We start from the raw sequence: 17,098 nt of genomic DNA on the forward strand, positions 1-17,098 counted from the left end.
ACAGAGCATGGCAGATGGTAAGATCTCTATAATAATAGTTATATGTTTAGAGACAAAAATAACCATCCAAATTAAAAGAGGGTGTGTTTTAGGGAGGGGGCTACACAGTTACTCCGCAAACTCTGATGAAAACTGTATAGGTCAGTTATGATGTTGAACAAACATGCCCACTGAGTTTCAATCCCCTTCCATATTCTTTTTCCCACTCTCAGATCTTCATAGGTGTTAAGCTACAAAACCAAGCAATGACCAAAAATTGTCTGGAGAGGAAGCCCCAAGCATTTAGAGCAATTGATAATGTCTTGCCTGGGATTATTACATTAGATGAAATACAACAAAACAACTTTGGAATTTAGAATAATGACATTAACTTTTGCTTTCCAATTACTAGAGTGCTGCAGTTCTTAGTAGAAAGCTGGGGACAAAGTTTTCCTCTGCAGTGCTGCATGTGGAAGCTATGTGTACCAGGTGGCGCTGCTTCATGAACGGAGGAAAGTGTCCATTCTTCTGGCATAGAAGGAGTGAAATTTGCACTGTAAGTCACTCGATAAAAATGGCCATGCAGCTTTTCAGAATCACTACGCCAACTATGTAAACTGACTCACCAAACTTGGCCAGTGACACTTTGGAGTAAATGAATTGCTTGCATGTTTAAAAAGGGATGTTTAATTTGCATGTGGAATACCTTGGAAATGTTCAAGTGAGAGCAGGTTAACTGGATTTATGCACGAGTTGGCACCTGGGCTGAAGATTCTTACAAACACTGAAAACTCTTGCAAAAGTGCGACAAGTGGCCTAAAATTGGAGTACCCTTGCTAAGTTGTTTTTCTAAGGGTGGATCTGAGAAAATAAAGAACTACCCCTCTAGAGTTCCAGGAAACCAGACCTCTCAAGTGACCTGTTGATGTATTATTCTTTGAGTCTTGTGGACAGCCCTGGTTCCTTGACTGCAAGAGCCAGTGATGGTTGAAATCGTTCAGACATCTCCATTGTCTGTCACAATTACTGGAGGCAATTGGTCCACAGTGACTTATAACTCTTTTTGAAATCGAAGTATAATTGACATACTATGCTATGTTAGTTTCAGGTGTACAACACAGTGACTGGACAGTTCTACACTTTACTCAGTGCTGGCCATGGTAAGTGCAGTCATCACCAGTCACCATACAATGTTATTATAATATTATTGACTGTATTTATTTCTTATGCTCTACTTTTCATCTCTGTGACTTAATTATTTTATTTTATTTTTTTTTATTTTCTTAATTATTTTATAACTGAAAACGTTGTACCTCTTAATTTCCTTTCTCTGTCTTGCCCATCCTCCTACCCACCAAGACCTATAACTCTTGAGTAGCTAGGGCTAAGAGAACAGCTTCTACTTCAGGATGTTTTTGTTTGAATCCCCCATTAACACCCACAGAGGATGGGGAAAAAAGACAGAAGGAAGGCAGCCAATTGGATGTACTTTTTAGCCAGTGATGTTGTGGGCATCTGGAGTTCCTTCCTTCCGGAAAGTCTGGGAGTTGGTGTAGAACATGCAGGGATGGGTCATGGAACCTGAGGTCTTTATGCACTAGGTCTCCATCCCTTGGTGGCTGAGGGCCGCCTCTGGGAACACTGTTCCTCTAGGACTTCTGCTTGCCCTGTGCACTTCAGTGGTCAGAATCCCTGGCCGTGTTTGTGGGAAGCAGTCCTAGAAGGTGAGGCAGTGCTGCGGCATGGACAGAGCATCCAGAGTGACAGATCACACCAGGTTCACTTCATGCATCATCTAAATTCTTCCAGACCTTCCTGCCACAAATACTTTGTGTCCTTCATCAATCTGTATTGTTGTTACTCAATCTTATCATATTGCTCATTCCGGAAAATTTCTAGTATCTGCCTATGTAATTCCTCCTTGACCTTCAGGTCTCATCTAAGCACACTTTTCTCAGAGGAGCCTGTCCTGATGTCCTTCTGGGCTTATGTCCCCCAGCATATGCTGAGACAGCTATATCAGCATATGTAGTGAGTGAACCTCTCCACAGAAAACTGCATTTCCCACACTCCCCTGGGGTGAAGTTCAAGATCCCATCTGGATGTGCCTGTGCATGGCAGAAGACAAGAGGTGCAGTGGAGCCATGCTTATGATTTTTCCACTTTGTTTTGTCTGGTCAGTCGACTAAAGAGTTGGGTTGTTCTGTGGCACCTTTCTAACATTCAAGCTCTAGTTTTATGGTGTTAGGAGGCTGAGTGAAGGGCATTTGTTATTTTGCTCATGTGTATCTATCTGGTATAGTGTGCTTTAGACCAATAGTTGATATGGGTTACAGTCAAGGTGGTGTGTTCCTGGAGCCAACAGGCCCTATATGAGGGTCCCAGTCTTCCTGATTGTCCCGTAGCGGGTGGCTACCCTGGAGGAGCAGATCCATGGTGTTGCTCTGAAAGTCACTTCTCGAAGCCTAATCTGATCTGGATTCTTCCAAAGATTGTGTAAGTACTCAATTCCACTGACTTAATACATGTCTCTTTAAGGTACTTGTGATAGTTTGTGTTCCTACAATTAAACTTTGGCTGATATATAATATCTCATAGTATCACACCTCTCCTTTGTAAGAGATTTGTATCTTTTTGTGTGGTTGTATAGAAAATGGAAACCTCTATTCAGAAGGTTCCACAAAAATGAACTTCTGGTAACTTCAGTTAGGATAATAACTTAGGTAGGGGTCTCAGTCAGGGCTGATTTCCCCCCAGGAGATGTTTGTGAATATCTAGAGATACTTTTGGTCATCATACCTGGGAAGGGTGATATCAGCATTTAGTGGGTGGAGGACAGGGATGTTGCTAAACATCCTACAGTACATGAGACAGCCCCCTGCAGCAAGGAATTATTCTGCCTGAAATTTAAATACTGCTAAAGTTGGGAAACTCTGACTTGTAGATTTCTTAAATTATATTGTGTAGTGTACATAATCTCCAGGAGAGCAAAGAGCTTTGCTGACCTGCCACACATCCAGGGTGAGTGCCCAAACACAATCCAGGCTGTTCTAGGAAATGCCCTGTTGTTGGGTTCCCATGGCTTGAAGGGTTGGGTGCCAGAAACTCTCCTGGGCAGTGGCATGGTTATTGATGCCACTGTGTGGAGAGGGGCATGGAGCCAAAGGTAGTACATGGTGGAAACTCAGACTTGCGCTCATCCTTACTTCCCTGTACCACTTACTCTTACCTATGTAAGACCCAATTTGGAAAAAAGATGGTTAATATGTTGGATGAATGACTTGTAAGTTTTGGCAAGAACAAGAACAGCATTTATCTCTTTTATCCACATTGTTAATATTTTGAAAGATTTTCTGACTTTAAGCCAGCCCTTTTGTTCAGAAATATAAATAACTATTTGTGGGTGGGTGTAACACATGTGTGTCCATGCACACACACATGCTAGTTATTTGTTTATTTAGGTCACAGGTAACCCAAGAATATATTATTGTTGTAGAAGAAATCAAACAATAAATAAGATGTAGAGATAAAAGCACCCCCCTCTTGATCCCAACCCCATCACCCTCCTCAGAGGTACCCACTGCTATAATTTGGTGCATGTTTTAGATATTCGGTGTACATATGTTTTCTATACATTTGTATACACATATAGGTATGTAGAAAGCATATAGTCTTGCTTTTAAAACTTATTCAATTTTTGTGTTTGATTCTATGTATAATTCTGCAATTTCTTTTCCCTCCTCCCTCTTTTTTTCTTTTAACTTGACATGTCTTTGAAGAGTTTTCCACATGGGCAATTAAGCTTTCCCTCTTCCTGTTGGCTGCTGCATAGTGCAGCATGGTACAGACTTGTCATATTTAGGCAACTGTAGAGTAGTGACCATAAAGCCTGCACATACACACAGCCTTCCTGGGTTAAAATTGTGGCTTCACCACTTACTATATGCAAGATGTTGGGCACATCAATTAGTTTCCTGGTGCCCTGGCTCTTCCACCTATAAAAAGTGTGAACTTGTTGAAGCCATTCACTTCCAGTGAATCAAAAGGCATGTTTATATTGTACATGCCATCATCATGTGCTCCCCAGGGCTCGGAGTATGAAGGGACACAGTTTGAATTCCCCTAAATCCTTACTTTTTCCTTCCTAAGATTTTCCTCCCATCAGGGAAAGAATTCTAAATCCATGCAGTTGAGACCTTTAAAAATTCCTGGGCTTCAGAAATTATATTTTGCACAGTTTCATAGAAATGTCCTCTTCATTGACCTACTAGGCTATAGACAGGATATCAGTTGATTCCAATGATTCTTTATTTCACCTTGGCATGTCTTTTATCAGAAATCATATGGAAACTTTTTAATTTATGGGCTTTTATTGCAATCCTCAATTCACCCTGAGTAGTCTATTATTAAGTGTTCTAGAGGTTCTTATTGTCCCTTATCAGAGGATTGTATCTCAATGCAATTCATCCGTAGTCATTCTTCACGGAGAGAATCTTTCATATTACCTTCCTTTCATCTTACAACGGCGACTCTTGAATACATCATTATTCCACAATGAGCTTATAAATTATTATCATTAGGCAATTTTTTTTATATAATCTGACTTTATAAACTGTTTCTTTTTATTATTGTTGGGAGGGAAACCAGTAAATGCATCTGTCTGTTTGGCTCCACCATGATAACAGTAATAGAAAAACTAAGTCAGGACATCTTGCTGAGCCACTGGCTTAGTAATGAGTTCAGACTGGGACTTGCGTGTGCATGTAACCAAGCTCCACAGCCCTACTTGGGGCTCAGGTGACACCCCTAAAGGCATCTTAATGATGCTGAGTTATCAAAATGTCTTATGCTAGATTTTTTTTCTTCACAGAAATGAGTTTTAAACTTGTAAAATAAAATATTTTTAAGTTTTATATTGAGGTATAATTAACATACCATGTTACATTAGTTTCAGGTGTACAGCATATTAGTTCAGTAATTCTTCATGTTAATCAGTGCTCGCCAAAATAAGTGCAATCACCACCTGTCACCATACAATATTATTACAGCATTACGGACTATATTCCCTATACTGTACTTTTCATCTCCACAACTTATTTGTTTTATAGCTAGAAGTTTATACCTCCTAAACCCCTTTATCTATTTCACCCATTCCCCCCATCCATTCAACACCACCAGTTTCCTCTATATTTGAGTCTTTATTTCTTTGTTCACTTGTTTTTTTTTTAAAATTCCGCACATGAGTGAAATCATACAGTATTTGTCTTTCTCTGTCTGACTCATTTCACTTAGCATAATGCTCTCTAGGTCCCTCCATGTTGTTGCAAAGGGCAAGATCTCACTCTTTTTTATGGCTGAGTAATATTCCATTGTGTACATATACAACACTTCTTTATTTATTCAGCTATCAATGGACAGTTGGGCTGCTTTTATGTCTTGGCTATTATAAGCATAGGGTACATACCCTTTTCAAATTTTTATTTATTTATTTTTATTTTAATTATTTTTTATTGGAGTTCAATTTGCCAACATATAGAATAACACCCAGTGCTCGTCCCATCAAGTGCCCCCTCAGTGCCCATCACACCCAGTCACCCTAACCCCCCACCCACTACCCCTTCCACTACCCCTTGTTCGTTTTCCAGAGTTAGGAGTCTCTCATGTTCTGTCACCCTCTCTGATATTTCCCACTTATTTTCTCTCCTTTCCCCTTTATTCCCTTTCACTATTTTTTATATTCCCCGAATGTATGAGACCATACAATGTTTGTCCTTCTCCGATTGACTTACTTCACTCAGCATAATACCCTCCAGTTCCATCCACGTTGAAGCAAATAGTGGGTATTTGTTGTTTCTAATGGCTGAGTAATATTCCATTGTATACATAGACCACATCTTCTTTATCCATTCATCTTTTGATGGACACCGAGTGTTTTGGTTTTCTTTGGATAAAAAGTTAAAAATAGAAATACCATATGAATCAGTAATAAAATATTTTTAAATGAAGAAAAATACTTAGCAGTATGTGATTCACTATATGAAACAGTAACTCAAGGTAGACTCCCCTACCATCAGGCATTCTCTAGATCACCACCCCCATCACCCTGCTTCCTGTTTTTAGAGGATGTAGACATTTCTCTCTGGTCATATGGCAGTGAGAAGATAACATTTTTTTCACATCAGTGCTACCCAGGAGAACTTACTCTGATGAGGAAAATGTTTCCTATGGTAGCTACTAGCTACATGTGTGGCATTGATCATGTGAAATGTGGCTGGTACAACTGAGGAACTAAATTTTAAATTTTACTTAATCTAATTAAACTTTATACCTAAATTAACTAAAATTTAAAGCTTAAAGTTTAAACTCAGCCCCCATTATCAAAAATCCTGATGGAAGGAAAATGTCTTTTCCTTTCATCATAGTATTTGCTAGATTTCATTATGAAATATATTTCCAATGATTCAAGGGTAATTACAACTTACAAATGAATTGAAGGCAAGGTGTAAAAGCTTGAGAAATACAATAGATGTGAACCCTGGGCACTTGAATAAATCCATGACAAGTGGTGGTTTTTGTGGGGTCTTTTCCTGCAAAGCTGCCCCTAGACATTTGGGGGGATCTGAATGTCTGCTGTTTCGTGTTAGAATGGGATGAGTGCTAGAATACCCAAGAAAATGCATATATGCATTAATTAGGAAGTACCTAAACCTTAATTAGAAAGTATCATTTAAGAGATCCCTTGATTTAATCTCTTCTTTTCCTTTTAAAATTTATCCGTAAGTGTATAAGAGTTCTTTATGTATCCTTAATACTTGTCTGTGTAGTGTTTTCTCCATAGATGATGCTTGTCTTTTATATATGCTTATGTTATCTTGTCACACAGCTATTTAGAAAATTTGGATTATCAAATTATGGATTTTTTTTGGCATTTTCTGTTTTTTAAATAACTTTCCCCCTTTAGCTCTATTGAGGTATAATTAACAAATAAAATCACATATACCTAAAGTGTTTTAAATTTAATTGAATTTATATATGTCTATCTATCTATCTATCTATCCTGAGAAATATATGTACCATAATCAAGTTAGTTAATATATTCATCATTTCAAATTACTTTTATTTTTTAAATATTTTATTTATTTATTCATGAGGGAGGCAGAGACACAGGCAGAGGGAGAAGCAGGCTCCATGCAGGGAGCCTGACACGGCACTTGATCCCGGGACTCCAGGATCACATCCTGGGCCAAAGGCAGGCGCTAAAACACTGAGCCACCCAGGGATCCCAAAGTTACCTTTTTTTTGAAAAATAACTGTTTAGGAAATTCGTTCCTAGAACTACCAGACAATCCAGCAATTCCACTTCTGAGTATTTATCTTAAGAAAAGGAAAATACCAATCTGAAGAGATACATGCATCCTTAGTTTATTGCAGCATTATTTACAGTAGCCAAGATACGGAAACAACCTAAGTGTCCATTGGTAGATGAATGGGTAAAGAAGATGTGGCATGTATATACGTATATATAATATATGTATATATACAATGGCATATTACTCAGCCATAAAAAGAATGAAATATTGCCATTTGCAACAACATGGATGGGTTGAGGGAGTAATGTTAAGGGAAATAAGTCAGACAAAGAAAGACAAATACTGTGTGATTGCAGTCATATGAGGAATCCAAATAACAAAAGAAGAAGCAGACTCACAAATACAGAGAACAAACTGGTGGCTAGCAGATGGGGAAGGGCTGTGGGGCAGGTGAAGAAGGTGAAGGGGATTAGGAGGGACAGACTTGCAGTTATAAAATGCAGAAGTCACAGGAATGTAACGTACAGCATAAAGAATATAGTCAATAATGTTATAATAGTTTGTATGGTGACAGATGGTTACCAGACTTATTGTGGTGATCATTTTGTAATGTGTAAAAATATTGAATCACTATAACTTACTCCTGAAGTTAATAGGATATTGTATGTCAATTATTATTCAATAAAAAATAAAACAAAATTCTTTCCTTTCCAAAATTATAGTATCTTGTAATGGGTTGAAGATTCTTAAGGGCCTTGTGTCCACAATGTGAATAAGAAATCGAGTTTTGTTCTGTTTTCCCCAACATTAATTATTGAGGGGTACATCTTTTCCACTCAATGGATTTTTTAAAAAGATTATTTATTTATTTATTTATTCATGAGAGACACACAATGAGAGAGAGGCAGAGAGAGAAGCAGGCTCCATGCAGGGAGCCGGACGTGGGACTCGATCCAGGGTCTTAAGAATCACACCCTGGGCTGAAGGCAGCGCTAAATCGCTGAGCCACTGGGGCTGCCCCAACCAGTGGATTTTTTAATGTCCTTGCTGTCATATTCCATTTATGTGTGGGTTTGGCTTTTTATTCTGCTGCATTTACAAATATATCTATTCTTTATCATTTCCACATGGTTTGAATCACTAAACTTTTATATTATGTTCTGATTTCTGGTAAGGCAACCCTCCCTCTTTTTCAAATTAGTCTTGTATACTCCAAAATCTCTCTGCTTTTGTTTCAGGCTTTCTCATCTTTGGCATTGTTGATGTTTAGGGCCAGATTATTCTCTGTGATAGGGGCCTGTTGTGTGCATTGTAGATGATTAGCAGAATCCCTGGTCTCTCCCCACTAGATCTTCAGACATTGACAAATGTCCACTTGGTGGCAAAATCACTCTTGGTTATAAACCATGGTTCTATAGGAATTAATTCCATAGAAATCAGTGTACCAAAAAAATTTGGTTTGGGTGTAGATTGCAATTATGTTAAATTTACATATTACTTTTAGAAAGAATCACTATTATTATTATTATTTTTTTTAAGAATCACTATTATTATAATATAGAGTCTTCTCAAACATAAGCAGTTTTCACCTCTCTGCATTCTCTCAATCTCATCTCATGTCTTTCAATAATGTTTTATAATTCTCCCCATGAAGGTTGTGCACATCTTTTGTTATATTTATTCTTGGGCATTGAATAGTATTTTTGCTATTATTAAAAAAAAAAAGTCTTTCCGTTTACAATTCCAATCTCTCCAATTGGTTATTTTGGTTGTAAATTTTGTGTGTTTAACTGTGCATCTGGAAATCTTTTTGAACTCTTTTTAAAAAATCTAATAGACTTCTAGAATTTTCAATGTAGATAATAATATTGTCTGCACATAACCACAGTGTTGACCCATCACTTAACATGCTTGCACTTTTAACTTCTTTTCCTCATCTTATCCCATTGGCTAGGATCTCCAGGGGAACACTGAATAGCAGCATGCATAGAGGGACACTTTTATTTTACAAGCAAAGAAATAAGGCTCTGGGCTTTCCAAGGTCATTCAATGAACTAGAGCAGAGCCTGGATTCTAAGGTTTACAAACTTCTCTTTCCTTTATGAGTCCTTGCTTTTTTTATTATTATTTTAATTAACATAAAAACAATTGACTCTCAAGATTCTTTTTATTTTAAACCTATTAAAACCTTAAAAGGCAGTTACATATATATGGTCCTTTGTACCAGTGGAATATAATGCATCAGCATCCAGGTACTGACATGTAATCTGTTGTTCTTTGATTGTGAAAGCATAGCATAACACATAGAGAAGTTGAGTCCCTATGTTGTCTACCTGAAACTAACGTACCACCATATGCCAACTACACTCAAATAAAATTAAAAAAAAAAAAACAAAACATGTCAGGGCAGCCCGGGTGGCTCAGCGGTTTAGTGCCGCCTTCAGCCCAGGGTGTGATCCTGGAGACCTGGGATCAAGTCCCATGTCAGGCTCCCTGCATGGAGCCTGCTTCTCCCTCTGCCTGTGTCTCTGCCCCTCTCTCTCTGTCTCTCTCTGTCTCTCATGAATAAATAAATAAAATCTTTAAAAAAACATGTCAGCTATTTAAAAACAGAATCTACTAGTCTGAGAGTATGTTTTTGTCTGGGAAATCACGAAGCAGTGTCTTCTTGTTAGAGATTTTAAGAGGATGCAAGACCTATGATAAAAATAGCTAAATTTTATGGATCACTTTTCAAGTACGCTCTCTTTATGTCTTTACGACAATGCTCTGAGGTGTATGTTACTACCCCCATTCAAGAGATGAAGAAACTGGACCTCAGAGTAACTTGCCCAAGGTCTCCTATTTCTAAGTTTATGGAGCTTGCACTTAAATCAAGGTTGGAAACCAAAGTATATGGTCTATTTTGATTGACAAATACTTTTTTTTTTTTTTTTTTTTGGTGGATGGCAAAGCAATGTTTATTGAGTGATAGTACAAAGGTCCTGAAGAGGAAGGGGACCCAAGAGGGCTGCCCTGGAAGTTTCTAAGTGATAAATACTTTGATTGCCATCAGGTGCACACATATGAAAATAATATTGGATGAATTCAAATGAAGTTTGGAGGAACAAACTCTTTTCATTACTTTAGCTTAAAATTAATAGAATTCATGAAAAATAAGACAAATGTAGTTAGTCTTATTATCTCTTCCTCATAAATACATGCAAAGCAACAATAGATTACAGTTAGTAAATGCTTCTAATATGCTGGGCACACTGTACGTATTATATCTTATTGGCATAACAAATTTGGAGGAAAGCCTTGTTAGTACCATTTTAGGGAATAGGAAACTGAGGTTCCCAGAGATTTAGTCACCGCTAATAATGCACAGAGCCAGGTTGTGCCCTACTACTTACACCACATTAGGCTAACCAAGCTGGCTTGTCAGCCCAAAGCTGTGTTTTGGTCACAATAGATTCCCAGTTGGAAAAATGTGCTCTGGCAGCTGCATTTAAAAGAATCGTTTCTATCATTATGCAGTATGTAGAACCCAAGAGGGGCTTCTATAAACATGAGTACATGTTCCCAGACAAAGGAGATAATGTCTATGACAAACAGTTATTATCTAGAACATCTGTTAGGCTGTTTCTCCTGGTTTTAAATAATTCATGGCATGTTCTAATTCAGGTGTACTCCTGGAAACCCAGCAGCTTCTGGCGTGATTTCTGTGATCTCTGGGTATGATGAATGAGAATATCTGTTGATCATGGAGTATACCACTTAATCAAGCACTTTGGCTTTGCATCAAATTTTCTATATTTTAAACTATAATTATAGCTATAACCAACACTACTTATCCTGCCTTATAATTTACATAGTGATTCCACATTCAGTGCCTCATAAGCATTTAATCTTCAAAACAGTTTTGCTTGGCAGTCATTAATATTGTTCACGTAATAATGTTTTTGCGATTGTCCACATGTATTGACAAAGGGAGACATCCATGAGATACTGTTCTTGGAGAAGAGTGAGCTCTCACAATATGGTGTAATGTGGTGCTATTTGGTTTAATTGTGCCCATGAAAGAGGATGGAGGAATATATATATCAAACAGACAGTGGTTATCTCTGGTGGCAATGGTTTCAGAAAAGCTTTCTCATTTATTTTACATATATTTGTATTCCCGTTTTTAGATTTAATTTTTATTTTACACATATAGTTTCTTTAAATACACGTTTTTCACAAGTATAAAGTTACATAGGTATATTGTTTTAAAAAGTCATATAGTCCTACAAGGCTGGTAATAGGACAGCAGTAACCTACCCCTCACCTCCTTCATCCCCACTATTGTGAAGAGGCAATGAATTTGAACACTTGAGCTGTTTGGGATTTATTACTACATTTCAAACTAAATGTTTTTACTGCTATTTCTTTTTTGTTCAGTTTGAGACATTATATATTGACTTCCTGCTACAAGAGATGGGAATTTAAAACATTTGTATGCATATCTTCCATCCCCAACCATCCCACTGTGGTTGTAGCATAAGTAAATGTTAGTTGCTACTGAGCCAGATCCTGTACAACTTTTCACTCCATAATTGGTAATAGTCTCTTTTAAAACATTTGCTTGTTATTTAAAAAATTATCTATCATGAATTCATCTTCCAACTTTCTTCTAGAAGCCTGCTTCTTTTCAAGATAATCAGGGACACCTAGGTGGCTCAGTGGTTGAGTGTCTGCCTTCAGCTCAGAACGTGATCCCAGAGTCCTGGGATTGAGTTCCACATCAGACTCCCTGCACGGAGCCTGCTTCTCCCTCTGCCTATGTCTCTGCCTTTCTCTCTCTCTCTGTGTCTCTTATGAATAAACAAATAAATAATCTTTTAAAAAGAAATAGAGCATATATATATTAAGAAATTGGCTCATGCCGATAAGAAAAATTAAAAAACCCAAACATTTCAGGAGTCCATCTGTTTATCTTGATGGCATCCTTCCTGGGCTTGCTCACCCTGGGAGCTCCTTTAGCCATCATTAGATTCTCTCTTCTTCTTCTTCTTCTTCTTCTTTTTTTTTTTTTTTGGTATGAATCTCGTGTTTCCTGGATCCTACGTCTTAAGCCTTCTTGATTTACCTCTCGTCCCCTGTTTTAGCCCAGCACCTCTCACGTTGCTTCCTGAAAAAAGAATGCCTAAAAAATAAACTTGTGGAAGGCTTGAAAATTTGAGAATGTCTTTATTCTCTCTCTACACTTGTTGATAGTTTGGCTGAGTATAGAATTCCAGATTGGAAACATTTTTTTCCCCCTCTAGCTTTGATGTTGCTATTGAGAAGTCCAAAGACATTTTGATTCCTAACCCTTTGTATATAAAATTGTATTCTCTTTATGGAAATGCTTGGGGTTTTCTCTTTGTCAGTAGGATTCTGAAACTGCCAAATAATAGGCCTTGGTGTAGACCTGCTTTTACCTATTTTGACAGGCATTCGATGGATGCTTTCAGTCTGGAGACTCATGTCTTTTACTTCTGGTAAGCTATGGTGAGGTATTTCCTTATTTTTAAATAATATCATCCTCTCTGGTTGGTACTTGAACTCTCATTATTGGTTGTTGGGCCTCTTGCACTGTTCTTTTTTTTTTTTTTCTTCTGCTCAAAACACTCGATGACTATTTGCCTTTGGCTGGCTTCTGGGAAGGGGCAGGGCAGGGCAGGGCAGGGCAGGGCAGGGGCTGGCAGCGGCCTGGGCTTCACTGGTGCTCTGGTGGACGTCACAGGCAAAGACCAGAATCCGGCCAGAACCAAAGGGCTTCACAGTCTGGAGGCCACAGTCAACAGTCTAGGGGAGGGATCCCTGGGTGGCGCAGCTTTGGCCCAGGGCGCGATCCTGGAAACCCGGGATCGAATCCCACATCGGGGCTCCCGGTGCATGGAGCCTGCTTCATGCCAGGACCTTGATTCTTGTGAATGTTTTTTTGTTGTTGTTGTTTATTTTGGAGTTTCCAATGTTTTTTATTTGTTTGTTTGCTTATTGTAGGGATATTTTACGCATCAAAAATATTTTCTGACTTCTTACTGATTCCACCAGTTGATTCCATCCCGGGTTTTCCTGATATTCTTCGTGGAACTTACCCACTTTCTATTTCAATTTGGACTGATTGCTTTCTAAACAAACTCTTTAACTATCATCCTTAGATTTATTTTCATTGTACTTCTAGGTTAATTCTACCTTTTCATTTTTATTTGTTTTCATTTTTTTTTTGTTGTGGCACTTTGTTAAGTAATTTCCATAGAAAGGATATGGGAAACGTTTATTTTCTGAGTCCTTGTGTGATCAAAAATGTGTTTACTTTATCTCAGATTTATTAATAGTTTGATCAAGTATAAAAATATAGCATACATTAGTTTGGGCATAAAATTATTAGATAAATTAATTTTTCAATAGAACCTTGAAAAACCTTCTGCGTTGTCTAATAATACAATGTATTGTTGATGTTACTATAAGTCTCAGTCCTTTGTATATGGCCTACTTCCTCCATCTGCAAGTATTTGGTATGTTTTTTTGTGTCCTTGGTATTATAACATTTCAGAAGTAGCTATATAGTTCTGAATCATTTTTCATGAACATTGCTGGTACTCAGTGGGCCATTTTAATGTGAAGATTTGGATTAAATCCTCTAACTTTTCTTATCTTATTGCATGGCTTTGATAATTTCTAGTTAGCTGGTGTGTATTTTTTGAGGCTATTTACTTTGTAGGTTGGATGAGGAGGTTTCAAGAGGAGCAGGGCTGACTGACTCACAGGCTTCACTTTAGAGTGGAGAGACAGAGAAGGAGCCCTTAGGCCTGGGGCCACTCAAATACCTGCACAGGCAGGGCTTGGCTCTGAGTGCCAGTAGCTACTCTAGGAGTCCTGGCTCCTAATGTCTGGAAAGCTTGTTCAACATAGAGACAAAAGCACTACTGTTGTTGTCATCTTTCTCTTTCCCAGAAGCTGGAGGTATACACTACAGGGCCTGCTCTCTGTGCTCAGAGTTGGAGGAAGGCAGAAAGGGGCAGAGGTGTAAGCAGTGGGTAGTTTGATGGTTTGGGTAATCAATTTCAATTTCTTCCCTCTCTTGGCAGTCCCTCTTTTCTTATTTTCCATCCCTGGGTCTGCTGACACTAAGCCTGAAACCTCCTGGGAATCTTCTGGCCGGTTGTCCCCTTTCACTGTGGTCTCACCTTGTGCATTTTTTTTTTTCTTTTTTCTTTTCTTTCTTTTTTTACATTTAAAGTGTTTTTTCATTGATTGTTATTATTATTTTTAGTATAGTTGGCACACAATGTTATATTAGTTTCAGGGATGCAACATAGTGATTCAACAAGTTTATACATTATGCTCTGTTCACCAGGAGTGTCCCTTGCTGTTACACTATTAGTAACAATATTCCTTAGGCTGTGACTTATTCATTCCATAACTAGAAGCCAGTATCTCCCACTTTCCTTCACTTATTTTGTCCAACCCCATACCTCTCTTCCCCTCTGACAACCATCAGTTTGTTCTCTGTGTTTATAGGTCTGATTCTGCTTTCTGTTGGTTTATTCATTTGTTGTTGTTTTGTTTGTTTTTAAGGTTCCACTTATGAGTGAAATCATATGGTATTTGTCTTTCTCTGGTGCTTATTTCACTTAGCATCCTACTCTCTAGGTCCTTTCCCGAAAAAAAATGAAAACACTGATTCAAAAATATATCTATACTCCTATGTTTATTGCAGCACTATTTACCATCCTGTGCATTTTGAACCACAGTTTTCTCTACACAGGCTTATTCTTCAACATGCTTCTACTCACTTGGTCCTGAAAAAATTTTTTTTAAAAACAACCTCTCATCCTTTGATTGTTGATTTCCTGATCATTAACTGTTGCTCCTAAGAGGTTATTATTCTTTTATTTTTTCCTTACTACTTTAAAGAAGTCTCAAGAAAGGAGGAAGACAAATGCTTATACTCAATTCCTATTTACATTTTGCCCACTTTTAAAATTTTTGCTTTGTGTTAATTTTCCTGGAAAATAGTTTAGTGCTTCTTTAAACTGATATTCTTCAAATGTTTGTTCATCAGCCAAGAGGCGTGGGAGAGCGTGGTGAAGGGTACCTGCTGATGGCAGTCTTGGCTCTTCCGTTGCCCCCAGGTTATTTTACTCTGGTCCCTAACCCATGTATCCCAACACACAAGACAAAAACCTGCTTTTAAGCAGCCATCTGCGCTCTAGATGGAAGTTCACTGACTGCCTGTGGTTACTTAAGCCTGACCCTTGGGAGGTCTTACTCCCCCACCCCAAGTAGCTTATTGAAAAGAATTCCTTTTGGTCACACTTGATGAGACAAGTTCTGGCGAATGCTTTTTCCTTCATGTGACTCCATTTCCAGTGACATTCTAGCCCCTCTTGTCGAGCATCCGGCCAGCACATCTGGTGTTCCAGCTTTCCCGCCAGTGGGCACCTCTGTCCAGGTGGATTTTCCATGGAGTGTCCCGCTGGGAGCACAATTTGGGAAGTTTTCAGAGCCTTGCTTCTTTGCCCAGAAGAGTCACTCTAAAATCCACTGGTGCCTGGGACTGAAAGCCCTTCTTGGCTGCCTTTCCATGCCATTCAGCCTCCCATTGTTTTCCATACCAACACTCAAGTCTCTTGATCTGTGCCCACTTCCAGCAGCTCTGAGTGGGGTCACCAATTAAAGCAAGAGACAAAACGTTTCCTGAGCCAATGTGGTCTCCAGCTCTCTCTGCTTCCTGCTGCTGTTTGTGTGCGTGTGCTTTCCGCTTCTGATGGCCCCCTCCCCCCTTCTCCGTGTGTGTCCTTTTCGACATCTTCATTATTCCTCATTAGCTTTAGTTTCCTCTCTCCTCTTATCCCCTTTTACATGTCCGTTATTTCCAACCCTTTAGCCACACAAAATGAAGGGTGCCCCCTTTCCTGTCCCCTCGGGAGCCGCTCCTCCTTCAGCATCTCAGAGCAGACCCGTCACCTGCGGGGTCTTGGGCGATGGCACACAGCCACTTGTCGCCCACAATGGGAGCTCTCAGAGCTGGGCAGCAAGGCCTGGGCGAGTCGCCAACATGCCACAGAGAGGCAGCTCGGCCTCGCAGGGGGGTGTGAGCCTGGCAATTGGACCCTCGCAGAGCCGCCCCGACTTGCTGTGGGATCTGGAGCAAGTCACTTGACCTCTGCTCAGCTCCTTGTCCCCAAGAGGAAGTAAGGATGGCCTCCTGGAGGATGCTGGAAGAATCCCCAATGAGAACAGGACACCCCACTGCCCAGCCTTGCAGACCCATGGCTGGCTTTGGATGGCAGCTGTGTGCACACTCGCTCACACACACACAGTGCACACATATATATATGCAGACACAAAGGAATATGCACACACAGACATACAGGCATACATTCACCCACAAGTCACACAAACTCGCAGACAAATATGTACAGTCAGACACAATAATGCCCACACACTCACGCAAACACATTTAAACACAGACTTTATACACACACACACTCATACATACAGATATGCAAAAATACACTCACATACATACATGTTCACCACACAGTTAGGATACACATAAATATGTGGAATTCCCAGTGCAATGCAAACAAAACAGAATTTCAACTTTTTTTTTTCATGAAAAAAGCATTAATGGCATTGCAGCTACATCTCTGGGATTGTGCCCATTCTTTTCTCTCATTTGCAATCCACAATCAATAGCCTGCGTGTGCTTGTCACTGGGCCAGCACAACTAGGGATGTGGCAAAGCAGCAAATGTGGCCTCAGAGTTTGAGAAACTTTCAGTCTATTCAGAG

Source organism: Vulpes lagopus, chromosome 18 (genome assembly GCF_018345385.1).
Source record: "Vulpes lagopus strain Blue_001 chromosome 18, ASM1834538v1, whole genome shotgun sequence".
NCBI lineage: Eukaryota > Metazoa > Chordata > Mammalia > Carnivora > Canidae > Vulpes > Vulpes lagopus.